This window comes from Heloderma suspectum, chromosome 2 (assembly GCF_057233095.1).
Source record: "Heloderma suspectum isolate Gila_16-S chromosome 2, 16-S_ref, whole genome shotgun sequence".
NCBI classification, from domain to species: Eukaryota; Metazoa; Chordata; class Lepidosauria; order Squamata; family Helodermatidae; genus Heloderma; species Heloderma suspectum.
The window spans coordinates 41,777,389-41,793,115 of NC_139459.1; the positions used below are offsets into that span (position 1 = coordinate 41,777,389).

A 15,727-nucleotide genomic window follows, 5' to 3' on the forward strand; every position below is an offset into this window, starting at 1 on the left:
TTGGGTATATCTTCCCCTTTCTCCCTTGCTTTTTGCTTCCCTTCTTTCCTCAGCTACTTGTAAAGCCTCATCAGACAGCCACTTTGCTTATTTGCATTTCTTTTTCTTTGGGATGGATTGAGTTGCTGCCTCCTGAACAATGTTACGGACCTCCGTCCATAGTTCCTCAGGCACTGTGTCTATCAGGTCTAATCCCTGAAATCTATTCCTCACCTCCACTGTATATTCATAAGGGATATGATTGAGGTCATACCTGAATGGTTTAGTGGTTTTCCCTACGTTCTTCAATTTAAGCCGAAATGTTGCAATAAAAAGCTCATGATCTGAGCCACAGTCAGCTCCAGGACTTGTTTTTACTGACTGTATAGAGCTTCTCCATCTTTGGCTGCAAAGGACATCATCGATCTGATTTCGATATTAGGGTTGGAGGAGAATTTCTCGCCGAAACTTCGGGGGGCCGAGCGCCAACGTGTTCGGCCCCCCGAACAAGTTTCGGGGAGAAATCCTCCGAACCCCCCCCGCCCCCCCCGGGACGGGACTTACCTTTGCCGAATGTCCCTCCCGGCGGCGGGTCCGGCCGGCGGTTCGGCGGGTGTTCGAGCGGGGCGGGAGCAGCAGCCGGTCTTTTGACCGGCTGCCGCCGCCGCCATTGCAATAAAAGAAAACAAAAAACAAAAACGCCCTCTGATAGGCTACGTGACGATTAACGTAGCCTATCACGGCTAGATTTGCAAAGTCAGCCGTGATAGGCTACGTCAATCGTCACGTAGCCTATCACGGGTGACTTAAAAAAAAAAAAAAAAAGTGTGTACGGATAATGGCGGCCCCCATAGGAAACCTCCATTCCCGTTCCTTATTTGGTCGCTGTAGTCTACGTAAATGTTTACGTAGACTATGGCGAAAAAAAGGGCAACGCTGTTTGCGTTGCCCTTATTTTCGCCATAGTCTACGTAAACATTTACGTAGACTACAGCGACTAAATAAGGAACGCGAATGGCGGCTCCCTATGGGGGCCGCCATTAGCGTACGTGCTTTTTTTTTTTTTAAGTCACCCGTGATAGGCTATGTGACGATTGACGTAGCCTATCACGGCTGACTTTGCAGATCTAGCCGTGATAGGCTACGTGAATCGTCACGTAGCCTATCAGGGGGCGTTTTTTTTTTAACTTTCGCGTTCGCGGCCGGGTGAGGCGGGAAGCCTCCTCCCCGGTCTGAATTTCGGCCGGGGCGAGGCGGGAAGCCTCCCCCCGGCCTGAATTTCAGCCGGGACGAGGCAGGAAGCCTCCCCCCCGGCCTGAACTTCGCGGGGGGAGCAGCGAAGCACCTCCCCCCCACCACGAACGTCCTTCGAGGACAGGTAAGGGACTTTCGTCCACCCCTATTCAATATTGACCATCTGGTGATGTCCATGTGTAGAGTCGCCTCTTGTGCAATTGGAAAAGAGTGTTTGCTATGATCAGCGTGTTCTCTTGGTAAAACTCTATTAGCCTTTGCCCTGCTTCATTTTGTACGCCAAGGCCATGCTTGCCTGTTATACCAGTGATTTCTTGACTTCCTACTTTAGCATTCCAATCCCCTATGACGAAGATTACATCTTTTTTTGGTGTTAGTTCTAGAAGGTGTTGTAGGTCTTCATAGAACCGATCAACCTCAGCTTCTTTGGCCTCAGTGGTTCGGGCATAGACTTGAATTACTGTGATGTGGAATGGTTTGCCTTGGATTCGTTCTGAGATCGTTCTATCATTTTTAAGATTGTACCCCAGTACTGCTTTTCCCACCCTTTTGTTGACTATGAGGGCTACTCCATTTCTTCTAAGGGATTCTTGCCCACAGTCGTAGATATGATGGTCACCTGAATTAAATTCGCCCATGCCTGTCCATTTGAGTTCGCTAATTCCCAAGATGTCGATGTTCAATCTTGCCATCTCATGTTTGACCACCTCCAGCTTACCTTGATTCATTGATCTTACATTCCAGGTTCCTAAACAATATTGTTCTTTGCAGCGTCGGATTTTCTTTTCACCACCAGACACATCCACAGCTGAGTGTCCTTTCGGCTTTGGCCCAGCCGCTTCACTCTTTCTGGCGCTACTTGGAAATTCCCTCTGCTCTTCTTCCCCAGTAGTATATTGGACACCTTCCGACCTGAGGGGGTCATCTTCCGGCGTCATCTCTTTTAGCCTTGTGATACGTTCCATGGGGTTTTCTTGGCAAGAATACTGGAGTGGGTTGCCATTTCCTTCTCCAGTGGACCACATTTTGTCAGAACTCTCCACCATGACCTGTCCATCTTGGGTGGCCCTGCACGGCATAGCTTATGGCTTCACTGAGTTACGCAAGCCCCTTCACCACAACAAGGCAGTGATCCAAGGAGGGGCCTATATAGCTTAGGACCAGGCTATCTGAAAGTCTACCTCCTCCCATATGAGCCTGTCTGGGTCTTAAAATCTTCGGGAAAGGCCCTTCTTCTGAGACCACCACCTTCAGAGACACATTTGGTGGCGATGCAAAAAAGGGCCTTCTCAGTGGCTGCTCCCAAGTTGTGGAACACCCTGTTGAGGGAGGCTCGGCTGGCTTTTTTCACACTATCTTTCTGCTGGCAGGCAAATACATTTTTATTCAAGCAGGTCTTTGGTGTATAAGCTGGTCTGTTGGGTTAGGTGCTGTTTTTGTTTTAATGTTGTGATTATTATTATTATTTATTACATTTCTAATCTGCCCAATAACTAATGTTCTCCAGGCACATTACAAACAGTTAAGAAACAAAAATGCCACAGAACAGTTAAAATATAAAATACAATAAAAATGTTTAAAAGAATAAAAGACAATATAATGCAAAACAATAAACAGCACAGGAATGGATAGAACAGCCATAAAAATCTAGAAGTAGGTCTCTAAAATGCCTGGAAAAAATAGAGAAATTTGCCTGGTGCTGAAAAGATAACAAAGTAGATGCCAGGTGAACCTCTTTGGGGAGTTTATTCCAGAAGTGGGGTGCCACCACTGAGAAGGCCCTCTCTCCTGTAGCCGTCTGGTTTCTTTCAGTGGGTCACCCAGAAGAAGGCCTCTGAAGATGACCTAAGAGTTCAAGTAGGTACCTGTGGGAAGAGATGTTCCTTTAAATACTCTGTTCCCAAGCTGTTTAGGACATTAAAAGTCAACACCAACACTTTGAATTGGGCTCAGAAATGGATTGGAAGCCAGTGCAGCTGCTGAAGCACTGGCATCACATGATCACATTTGCCAGTCCCAGTCAGTAACCTAGCAGCTCTATTTTGAACTAAGTTTCTGAACCATCTTCCAACATAGCCCCATGTACAGGACAATGCGGAAATCCAACCAGGAGGCTACCAGAGCATGCATAACTGTCACGAGGTTATCTCTGTCCAGATAGTGTTGCAGCTACTATATCAACCTAAGCTGATACAAGGTGTTCCTGGCCACCAAGGCTACCTGGGCCTAAGTGCCAGCAGAATGCCTGATCTTTCAGGGGGAGTACAACCTACTCCAGGGTGGTTGAATGCCACTCAACCAGGCAGACGAACCACCTGCTAACAGTACCTCCATCTTGTCTGGATTGAGCTTCAGTTTGTTGGCCCTCATCCAGTCCATTACCCTGCTCAGGCAACAGTTTCAGGACATTATTGTGTTCTTAATGTATATCTTTTATTATTGTTTTATTCAAGTTTTATTTTTAGTTCCTATGATTGTAAGCCACCTGGAGTGGCATTTTCTTGGTGGAAAGGCAAGGTACAAATCAAATCAAATCAAATCAAATCAATAATATGAAGTGAATATATTGGTCTTGTGTATTAAATGAGCTTCGCTTTCAGGCATATTCACCACTATGAGGTGCTTTTGTAGTATGCAGTCCTGTCCTGAAGCCAGCCAGTTATCAAACAAAATATTTGTGTGCATTTGGACTTCAGACAAAGTGACTCACAAAAAACATCCCATGCGTGGAAAAAATAAACATGGGAGACAGCCTTCAGTTAGACAGATTGGTCTTGGTGCCTGCCTTTGGTTTTCTGCTTTGAAAGGTTTCCTGAAAGGGGAGCCCTGGGTGGCAACACAAAAATATAGCACATACTGTAATATATTTAAATGGAAGGTGTGTGAATTGCTCACATCAGCACATTCTGTGTTTATCATTGTCGTGCCCACAGCAGAGCTGTTGTTAAGGTTGAGTTGACTCTTCCATTTAAAAGTCTGATGTGCAGCATGTATTATCTAAAGCATTTCAAACTGTCAGGCAGAAACTTGGAAAACAACTTAGAAACTTTCTGGAAAGGGGTATACTTTTAAAGTGACAAAGGAGTACAATGATGAACTGCATCAACACCTGGGTTGGCCTATAATTTACTCTTTGCTGATTTCTAGTTTTGTTGAAACACACAAAGATGCACATACACAAATTCACAGACAACACTTTCTTACTGGTGTTAAACATTTTGGGTTGGATACAGGATTGTTGTACCATCAAATCTCCTCCAGAGAGTCCCATGACCCTCCGGAGCAGATGTGGAAGGCGCATGGGGGTGGGGGTGATGCAGGGGGTAGGAGAGGATGTGGAGGCAGGTCCCGTTTCATCAGTGGTATCCTTCAGCTGGTGGAACAAAGATGCTGGATCCAAACCTTTGAACTGAAGCATAAAAGGACCTCATCCATTTTTCACTTCCTATTTGAGAAGTGCAGAACAAGTAAGGCTTGGAGCCCTATGTACACTTATTTGGGAGTAAGACCCACTGAACTCAATGGGGCTCGCTCCTGAGTCAAGTTGTGCAGAATTACACTGAATTGTGGTATGGAAATCTTAATGGACAGTTTCCAATGGTCTTGCAAAGAATGGATACCAGGAATGAATCTGGAGAGGAGTAGGGTAAGGTATATTACCTTTCCAAATATTGCAGTGGTTCTTGGAGTACTGCAGCAGTCTGCTCTAAAATGCATACTGTAAAAATAGGACCAGTGAAGAAAGGAAACAGCCTTTTCTTTCTGTATTTCTTCATTAGCTGCTTAGATGAGTACAAAAGGACCTTGGATGCCTGGCCTGCTATTAAATACTGTCCTTAATTGCTGCACAGGGCATGAAGTTCATCCAAACAATTCTGCCAAAATCAGTTGATGGATGGCATTCTTTAAAGCGGTGCAAACTGAATGGATGGAGATAAATGGCCATAATCCAACAGAAATTTGAACACCCATGACCCCACTGATATAAATAGGCTTAAGCACATCTCTGTGTTAAATTGTAGCCAGTCACTTTCTTTTCTAGGCACCATGTGTGAACTATGTCAAAAGAAAATAAATTGGGGTGGCAGTGGTTTGTATGTGCACACCGCCTAAAAATATACTCAGTAAAGTACTTTTTGCAAGATAAACATGCTGATGAGTGGTTCAATATATCTCACTTAGTTTTCAGTCAACCATCTTTGAAATGGCTCACAGCATACAATTAATAAGTTCATATCTCATCTATCTGAACCTTATTTTGCATGCTTTTTTATTTAAAAAGCCTAGCATTTATTTCTGGTTCTTTCATCTTAAATATTCCCAATCCTCAATGTAACTGTTATGGTGCTCCTTAGGTAGTTATTAATTTACATTTTTGAAAGTGAGTGCTCAGCATTTGCTACTGTGTTACTAAGTGACAGAAATGCGATCAATGTATAAAATAGCTTCACATCACTTGAGGCTCTGAAATGTCAGAGAACTGAATTGGGTCAAGGGTTTGTACCCTTAAAAATCTGAGGTGTGAAAGTTCATGCACTAACTTTGCTCTGTGGAAAATTGTTCTTGTTTAGAAAATGTATATTTTGCCCTTTCCAGGGCGCTTTACAGAAATGCAAAACAGTAAAAATAAAACAATAAAACCAAAGCTTAGACACAATGGGCAGGAAGGAATATAAAGGGTAGGGCTGTCCACTGCTTAGGAGCAGAATCTGAAATCCGAGGTGGATCAGGGTGATTTGGACTGCTTTGGTTCAACTCCAATGCGGGTCAGGACTGCTCTGAAGTAGGGATGTACGAAAGTTCCGCCACGGATCTCAGGGAGGTCGAATGCCAGCGCATTCGGCCCCCCGAAATCGGTGGCGGAATGGGCCCCCGCTCCCCTCCTGCCCGGGACGGGACTTACCTTAGGCAGATCTTCCTGGTGGCGGCGGTGGCGGCAGCGGCAGCGGCGGCGGCTCCGGCCACGGTTCGGCGGCGGTGGCTGCGGTGGCTGGTCTTCCGATCGGCTGCCGCCGCCGCCATTTCCAGGTAAAAAACCCCCAAAACCAAAAAAAGTGATAGCCTACGTAAAGATTTACATAGCCTATCATGGCTAGATTAAAAAAAAAACACAACGCGCATATACAAAGTATATGCGTAGTGTGTATGCTATTTGCGTTCCCCTTATTTTCACCGTCTTAGTCTACGTAAATGTTTACGTAGACTAAGACGCGCCAAAATAAGGAACGCAAATTTGCGTACGCACGTTTTTTGTTTTTTGTTTAAATCAGCCGTGATCGGCTATGTAAACATTTACGTAGCCTATCACGGTGTTTTTTAAAAATCTAGCCGTGATAGGCTACGTAAATGTTTACGTAGCCTATCACGGCTGATTAAAATACCAAAACAAAACACGTGTACGCAAATGGCGGCGCCCATGGGCGCCGCCATTTGCGTTCCTTATTTTGGCACATCTTAGTCTACGTAAACATTTACGTAGGCTAAGACGGTGAAAATAAGCGGAACGTGAATAGCATAGCGTCTACGCTATTTGCGTTCCCCTTATTTTCGCCGTCTTAGTCTATGTAAATGTTTATGTAGACTAAGACGTGCCAAAATAAGGAACGCAAATGGCGGTGCCCATGGGCGCCGCCATTTGCGTAAGTGCGTTTTGTTTTGTGTTTTTTTAATCAGCCATGATAGGTTATGTAAACATTTACGTAGCCTATCAGGGCTGACTGCAGGGACGCAAACGGCGGCGGCTACAGCCGCCGCCATTTGCGTCCCTGCTAGCCAGCGGCCGGATGTCTGGCTGTTGGCGGAGCCGGCTGGCGGCTCCACAGAATCGATGTGGAGCGGAGCCGGCCGGCCAGGATTCCAGGGGGGAGGAACGGAACGCCTCCCCCCCAGCATCAGCATAATCCGCGGAAAGGTAAGATCATTCTGCTTTGGATTACCACTGTGAGAGTTAGTAGCTAGGATGAGAGTTCCATTGGAGTTGTCTTAGTGCAGCTTCGCTTGTTCTTCTTCCTTCCCACCCAGCCCTTCTCAATTCAATTCCAATCCTTATTAGTCCTCTCTCTCTCTCTCTCTCTCTCTCTCACACACACACACACACACACACTTTATTTGCCTTGTTCTTTGGCTCCTCCCCCACCCGCCCTTCTCAATTCCTGTTTCTTCCCTTCCTGTTTTTCAGCTCTTCATCTCTATTCTTATAAAAAACAAAACACAAAAAAACTAAAAACCGGTTTCTCTTCTGTCAGGCTTTATTGATAGTTTTAGTTACTCCCCTTCCCCCCCCCCTTAGCTTGTAGGTACTTTTTCTTTCCTTATCCGCTTTTCTTTTGCTCATGTGCGTGTGTATGCATTGTGCTCAGCCAAATACTATGTGGCCAAATACTGTGGGGCAAAGCACTACACACATGACAATATAATCTATACCGTGGGGCAAAGCACTACACACAAAATATACTGTGGGGCAAAGCACAATATGACACACCTTAGGGGTCTTCACAAGGGCAGAAGTGGGTGAGGTGCTGGTTAGGCAGGGCCATTTTGTTTCCTCCTAGCATGGATGTGCCTGCCTGGCAGGGCTGATTTCGGTTTGTTACCTGCTTGAGTCAGGACATCTGCTTGTTATATCATTATTATTTATTCTCATCACCATCAGTATTATTATCATCACCATCATCATCATTATGGTTATACTCCATCTGCACTTGGAATGTGGCACCTCAGCTTTGAAGTGAACTGAAGGGATGCCCTGTCTTTGCCTGCCTGGCAGGGCCAAATTGTTTCCTCCTAGCACGGATGTGCCTGTCTGGCAGGGCTGATTTGCTTCCTGCTTGAGTCAGGACATTTATTAATCATTGTCATATCATTAGTTACTGGTAACCTCTGCCACCCGTGCTGTACTACACCGTCCCTCCACTGCCAGGAGGACTGTGCCAACCTTGAACATGCCCACCTGAGTGGTGGCTGGCTGGCACTGCTGGTGGCTATGACTGAGCTCCCTGTAAGATGGCCCTCTTTTTTCTTTTCTTTTTTTAAAGAAACACTGGGGAAACTTTCACTTGTGGCAAAACCCTGTCACTTCAATGTTTGGGCTATTAGAAGAAAGGCATACAAGGGGGACGGTTTATAAAATTATATGGAGTAGTGAAAGTGCAATATAAATATAAGCTTCTATGAGTGCAGTGTAACTTCCCTGGTAGTGTGTATTCAGCCACAGAGAGGTTTAACCTTAATGAGAAGAGCCTGAGGTCATCCAGTGTGAAGTTGAATAGGAAAGTGCTAGGGGAGAGAGGTTATTTTGCTCTTCAAAAAACCTGCACCTGAGATTAGGGATAGTGACCTCTCTTAATCATCACCTTAAACACCTGATTATCCCCTGTGTTGCTTGACATTGTATATTACCTTTGGTTTGCGTTTCTAGAAAAGGAAACTTTATGCATGGCTAGCAGAAAAGCTGCCTGACCTTACTGTCTGAAATTTGGCAGGTTCGATCACCTCCATAGGAGCTGCCAGGTCCCCAAATTTCATGTACTTATGTGGAAGCACAAAAAAATTATAGCTCTTTGCTTTGGCAGATTTTCTTGAAAAAAGCTAATTTTACCTGTGGCTACCACAAAAACTACTGGGCCAAACTGTCTAAATTTGGCAGGTTTAACACCTCCACAGGGGCTGCCAGGTCTCCAAATGTCATGTATTTATCATAAACACTAAAAAAGTTATGGTCGTTTCTGTTTTCCAATGCAAGTCAATGGGAGAAAGTTAAATCCAAAAAATTAAGTTAAATTTGGATGTCCATTCGGATCCAGATCCAAAGCAAGTCAGAGAAGGTCCAAATTGGTCTGAAGCAGGTCAGGGCCAATTCAGAAGCTCCAAATTGGCCTCTAAAGCAGGTTGTACGGTCCGCGCACAGCCCTAATAAAGAGCTTCCTGTTCCAGTTCAGCCTTGCTCAACCAATACAGTCTTCCTGAGCTCTGTTGTGTTCCCATAACCTTGGTTCTTCTTTTGTCCTGAATTCCAGTTTGCTACTCAGTCCTACTTCATGGTAGGACTTCCAGTTCTCACTTGCTCTTTGGGAAGGGCTGTAGCTCAGTGGTAGAACACCTGCTTTGCATGCAGAATGTCCCAGGTTCAAGTCCCAGCATCTCCAGGCTGTGCTGGAAACACTCCTTTCTGAAGAGCCATTGCCAGTCAGTGGGCCAGTTCGCATGTCACAAGCCACCATAGCTTAATTCACCCAGGGGGCTCTAAGATGTGTGCTGGCTGCCATTTTGAATATGCAAGCCATGGCGGGGGCATGCCACAGCTTGTTGTGTCATGCAAAGCTGGGTGTGTGGGTTATTTGATGGTTAAATAACCCACAATGCCCAGGTTCGCATGACACAACAAGTCACGGTGTACCCCTGCCATGGCCTGCAAAATGGCGGCTGGCACGCATCTCGGAGCCCCATGGGTGAATTAACCCACAGTGGCTTATCATGATATGAAAACTGGGTCAGTGTCAACAATACTGGACTAGATGCACCAATGGTCTGACTCAGTATAAGGCAGCTTCCTATGCTCCTGACCTCTGGCTTGCTCCTTGGTCCTCTCTCTGGTTTGCTTCTTAATCCTGGCTCTTGATTTGCCCTTTGGTGCTAACGTGGTTTTTTGGTCCTGCCTGCTGGCTTGCCCATGGTTCCTGGTTCCCGGCTCCTGGCTCACCTCAGACTGCTGCCCGTGGCCCAGCCCTGACAGCATGCGAGCAAAAGGCACAATGGACAGTACACAGAAAGAAATGAGAAAAAAATATTTCCCACTGGTCCAAGTACATCAGCACATGAATTGGGAAAGAAAACAAAGAAACCAGCATGAACTTTTCCCCAAACCATAAGTAGCAATACCCAGTCATGGGTGAAATATGAGAGTTTAGCAAAAGACTCAATCCACAGAGAATGCATTGCCTTTCCCATCTCCTTCCCAGTGCTACCTAGCACCAAAGCTGTACTTTATCAGAAATAGACGTTTTACTTGTCCTTTATCCATAGGATAGAGACCTGCATGGCTAGTGAGATGGGCTCCCTCCTGCCTCCCCCCACCCCCCAATCCCCATCCTTTTGCAAGCAAAGATAATGAGTTTGAGCTTTTCCCCTCCTTACCTTACTTTTTGGAGAAGAGTGGAAACATTTTTTTTGTGTGTGTAAACATACCTTGTAAACATACCTTCGAATGGGGGTGAGGAGGGGAGATGTTTGGCTATCCTTAACCCTAACATTCTTTGTGCAATACAAATATAATGAAATAGATGTCTTCTGCATCTGATATTTATTTATTTATTTATTGCATTTATACCCTGCCTTTTTTCCTCTTGCAAGGAACCCAAGGCGGCTTACATTATCCTCCTCCTCCTCTCCATTTTATCCTCACAACAACAACCCTGTGAGGTGGGTTGGGCTGAGAGTCTGTGACTGGCCCAAGGTCACCCAGTGAGCTTCCATGACCAAGTGGGGACTAGAACCCAGATCTCCCAGCTCCTAGTCCAACACCCTTGCCGTTGATATGCAGTTTGGGTACAATCCATCAGGAATTCTCCTGCCCTGGTGAATTGTGCTCCTTGGTACTGACATCAGTGGGGTTGGCTTAGGAACAGGATGGTCAGAAATATAGCTAAGTGACATATAATATTTCTGAAAAAAGCAGAAGGTACTGTGAAGGATTTATTTGCTCAATATGAGAATTAATACTGTTTAATTATGATAATGAGGAGAAAATTATACTCCGCACTGCTCGATATGCCAGCTAAGAACTTGAAACTAAAATGAGAATATATGGGTGTGATGAATTACAGTTAAAGTCAAAGTAGGTATGACAGAAAGCTACATTATCTAAATGAAAGATTTGCGCTTTTGTAAATTGATTTATAAACCCATCCTGGTTTTAATTAAATTTTAGACAGCAAAAGTGAAATATCTTCACCTTACTTTCTTCAGTACAGTCTGGATTCTGTACTTCATTATCTTCCCACTTGCTCAAAGCGATGAGAATGACAAGACAAGGTAACTTTTATTACCACCAAGAGAATGACACAGGTAATAATAGTCAGGCAGTAAAAGTGCAAATGCAATGAAGGTCCATGGAACTGTAGCATATAACTAGTGGAAATGAAGTGGATAGATGTTTCAACCACATTTCGGTATGTCACTGCACTTTTTCCTGTGCACACAAAATAAGTGTGTATATCTGGTTGTTCATCAACATTGATGATCAACTGTAATTGTATGTCTGTCACATATCTCGAAATATATTCCTTTTTGTACCAAAGAGGGGAGGTCACCCTATCACAACTCTATCCTGATAAAGGCTGTGGGGATTCGTTTCAGTTTTGCCAGATTTGTTCAGCTTATCTGTACTGCCGATTGCATTTTTTGTAAGGACTGGGGAATCAAGGAATTCAGTCTTTGTAAATTTTGATATGAATTGACCTGACCCTCATCTCCCAAACTAATGTTCTCCTGGATTGATGACAATTATCTACCAGCTTTCACACACCCTGAATGTTTGGATGCAATTCTCAGCTCCAAAAAATGTATCAAAATGTGTATTTTCAGAATATCTATATCTATATAGTTTGAGAGAAAATACATCTTAAAATACATATTGAAATGTTTATTGAAATGCATATTTTTGTGCGGATCCTTTTAAAAATTGCAGATCAATTTTGAAAACAGAACAGACTTATGAGTGGACACATCTGAAAATGACAAACTGGAAATAGATTGATTCATCCAACCCTATTTAGGACTGCAACACACATTACTTTTTGCAGACATAGAAGAACTGCTGCTGCAAAAAATAATTTTCTTTCAGAGTCCCACTTTACAATTATCCCTCTGGGCTGTTCTGAGCGATTTAATAGGCAAAGTTGTCACGATATCTTGAGTACAATGCCTTTTAATTAATTAGTGGTTATGTTCTTGTCTTATGAGTATTCATTCCCTACCAAAGACCTGTGTACATGACACAATAGCAGTGGTCCATAGCGATGCTCCAAGCCCCAAGACAGCCAGCTACACTACACTGGAAAAAGAGAGGGCCCATCCTCACCTTCTTCTTTCACTTGCTGGTTGTCAGGACTTGAGCTGGCTTCCAGTCTTGAATTGGTGACCTAAAAGACGTTGCCACCTTTTGTCTCTAGCCAAAGAAGAGAACTGCAGAGAGACCAGCCAAAGATGCTCCCTTGCACCAATTAGGGTGGCCACATGTCTTCTTTTACAGTCTTCTGTTTACAGAGTCCTCTGTTTGAAGGGCTAACAGAAGACTGTGCTCTGTTCAAAAGAGTCCTCTATTTGAAGGGCTGTTCTCCTCAATTCCAGTTTAAGGATAAGCCCTGCTCAGACATTCCTTCACTGGTTAGGCTAAACACATGAAGAGAAGAAGTGCACTAGCTCCGCTCCCTTCCTCACATATTTGTCTCCCCCTACATGTGGAGGGTGATGTTCTGAAAAGGAGAGTGTCCTCTACCCATGGGGGTTCTCCCGGTAATCTGGAGCCCTGAAAATCAATGGGTCATACAAGGGAGAAGAGTGGCATCATTCTAAAAACAAACAGTGGGTAGAATCCAACTAAAGTCTCACTTAGAGTAGACCCATTGAAATGATTGGGACTTAACTTAGTCAAGGCTAATTCAAGTCTCATTCATTTCCATGGGTCTAGTCTAAGTAGGTGAATTCTACCCAAAGAACCCTCCCCAAGCCAGCCACATTAGTCTGGGGATTATCAAAGGAAAGTGAATTTTGTGTCAGCAACTTCAAATGAACAAAGTCATGTTATGTCATGCATTGTAACACTGAGTGGGATGGCTGAAATCTGTTAATTTGATACTCCTAAGTAAATTGACAGCAGATTTTCAGGGTGAAATTTGGCTTGCTATTGCATTGTTGGTAAAGTACCTTAATTTTGCATTAATGGATCCATCCTTCAAAGCAAATTAAAATATTTTTTAGCAATTATTGCTCCCACAAACTGGGGTGGGTGGGCATGGGTTGCATGCAGTATGGTCCCAGGTGCTCTCTGGCTCATTGCTGCATACATAAATGCACAATTTTAAAGAAATAATCAAAGAGTAATGTCTCTGTTGACCTATTGAAAATAGGTCTCAGAAGGGAAATGGAGTTTTACATAAGAAGGACTGTTACAATTAGCAGAAGCTCTGTATGGGAGGGACTTCATCTTTTGAACTTCTTTTCCGCTCTGGAAAGGAGTCAGCATAAGTTTGTGGTGAACTCTCATTCTGGAAAGAAAAGAAAAAAACAACACTCCATTTTAAATTGCTCTTCATTAGTTGGCAACTTTGCTCTGTATTAATGGAATAAAACTCTGAAAGAGCCAGAGTTTGCCGACCTTCAGTGCATGCTATATGGCTTACTTATTCATTTAGAATAATGACATTCTGCATCTACTCAAGTTAACTAGGAAAACTACCTTTTGATTTCAGTGGAGCTATACTGTCAGCTTCAGTCCTTTGGAATTGGGGAAAACACACTGAAACTCAGTGATATTGGATACATAGATTATGATTTTCTGCTGGTTTATTACCTAGTAGAAGGTAATCTGTTCAAATGCTCTTGTTGAGTTATGAGCAATGGATATAAGAGGTAAAATCCCATGCTTAATTTCTAGACAAAGAGATGACTGGATCTGTCTAGGTACCACATCCTCTGAAGGTGGAACTAGTTACAGCAAGAGAGACAAAACTGTTTCCACTCTGAGTCTCTTTCTTTCTTTCTTTCTTTCTTTCTTTCTTTCTTCTTCCTTGTACCATCTAGTAGAATTCCACCTGTGACATGGTATCATCAAACTGTGAATGTCCTAACTGACATTAGCTGATAACATGAGGTAAGGATGGGGAACCACACACCACAAAAACATTAGTTCTAGCTTCCATTGCAATCATATGGCAGTATGCAATACCATCACAGTACTAGCATCAGTGATGTTACATTAGCGTAATGCTAGCCCAATGTGATTAGCGCTTGCTAAGCAAAGGGAAAAAGTGGCAATTTACTGCCAAAATCCAATGGCAAATCACTTCCTCCCCCTTTGCCTAGCAAGTGCTAATGACTTTGTGCTGGCATTGGTTTACATTAGCACAACATCCTTAGTGCTAGCACTGTGAAAGCACTGGACACTGCCCAAAGACTCCTAGAGGTTACATTTTGTTGGGCCATCTTATCCAAATCTTTACCACAAATCTTTACCTTCTGTCCAGCACCCTTGTCCCAAAATGACTGAAAATAGTTCTTTTATGCCTTTCACAACTCATTCACAATTCACAATGAATTTCACAATTCATTCATTACAATAGTTATTTGTGCAAAAGGCAATGTGGGTTGTACCAGGGCTTCAGTTGTGCCAGGGCTCAGCCACAGCATCTGTTTTCATTTCTAGAACTGACCTTTGGAACATATAATGTAAGAACAGATAAAAGTATCCCCAATACAGGGCAGAGTACATTTCCATCATTATTAGTAATTGTCAGTATTCCCAATATACCACAGATCTGGGGAAAGTACTTGCATATCAGTATAGAACTGAATGCTGGATGGAGCTGCCTGCTACTGCTCCCTGTCTGTGGACCTGGAAAGGAGTTGCATAGTTTGAAAATATTTGACTGTTTTAAAGTAATATCCTGCCACATAATGAATTTGGATACTTATATCTTACAACTTGTCAACTCTGTTAGATATCTGTTCATGTGACGGGCACCAGCTCTGATGGACTTTCAACACCTGTTAAAAATATACCTGTTTAACCAGGTATTTGCTGGTTTTTAGTACTTCATTTTGTAGATTTTCTCTTTTAATTTTGCTTGTGTTTAACTTAATCGTTTTAATGAATTCTGTATACCACCCTAAGAATTTGTAGTGAAGGGTGGTATATAAATATTTACATTAATTAAAATACATTATTTATATAAGGAGTCATTCTTTGTATCACTGCCAGACCATGGGTGTTTAGGTCACTTTTCTCCCTCTCTACCTTAGTTGGCTTCTGCTGGAAGCATAATGACAAGTCACATAGAATCAGGGCCAGCTCAAGACATTTGGCTTCTGAGACAGACAAGATGGCGTCTCTCCCATTCCATGTACAAAAGCCAATTGGACTGGCAGTTTAATCTTTCTTCAACACTGGCAGTAGGTCAGCATCCTCCACCACACCTGAAGGTTGTAGGCTAGCTTGGGGGGCACAGGGCAGGCTGCGTGGCCACAGCTCTGTCCTCCAGAACCTTGTTGCTGCCTCCCAGTTTCTGCCACCGGAAGCGACTGCCTCACTCTGCTTAATCGTAGGGCCAGTCCTGCAGAGAGTTTATTCTCATGGGGTGGCCATTTGTCCTCTTTTACAGAGGACAATTCTCTGTCTGAAGAGATGTCCAGTAGTCCAAGTCCAGGTTAAATATAAAGAAACATCAGAAGGAAGAGCTGGGCCATCAACCACACCTGGGCAGCAGACTGAGCAAGGCAC

General features: G+C 43.7%; 1 long non-coding RNA gene across 1 annotated transcript in view; it reads right to left on the bottom strand.

Moving 5' to 3' along the window:
- Positions 1–11,858: 11,858 nt before the first annotated feature.
- The window catches only part of LOC146352128 (uncharacterized), a 37,500-nt gene continuing 33,631 nt past the window's right edge, over positions 11,859–15,727 (bottom strand). Inside the window, exon 3 of the long non-coding RNA XR_014787341.1 lies at positions 11,859–13,496. This is a non-coding gene — a long non-coding RNA (uncharacterized LOC146352128). The remainder of the gene's footprint in view (positions 13,497–15,727) is intronic.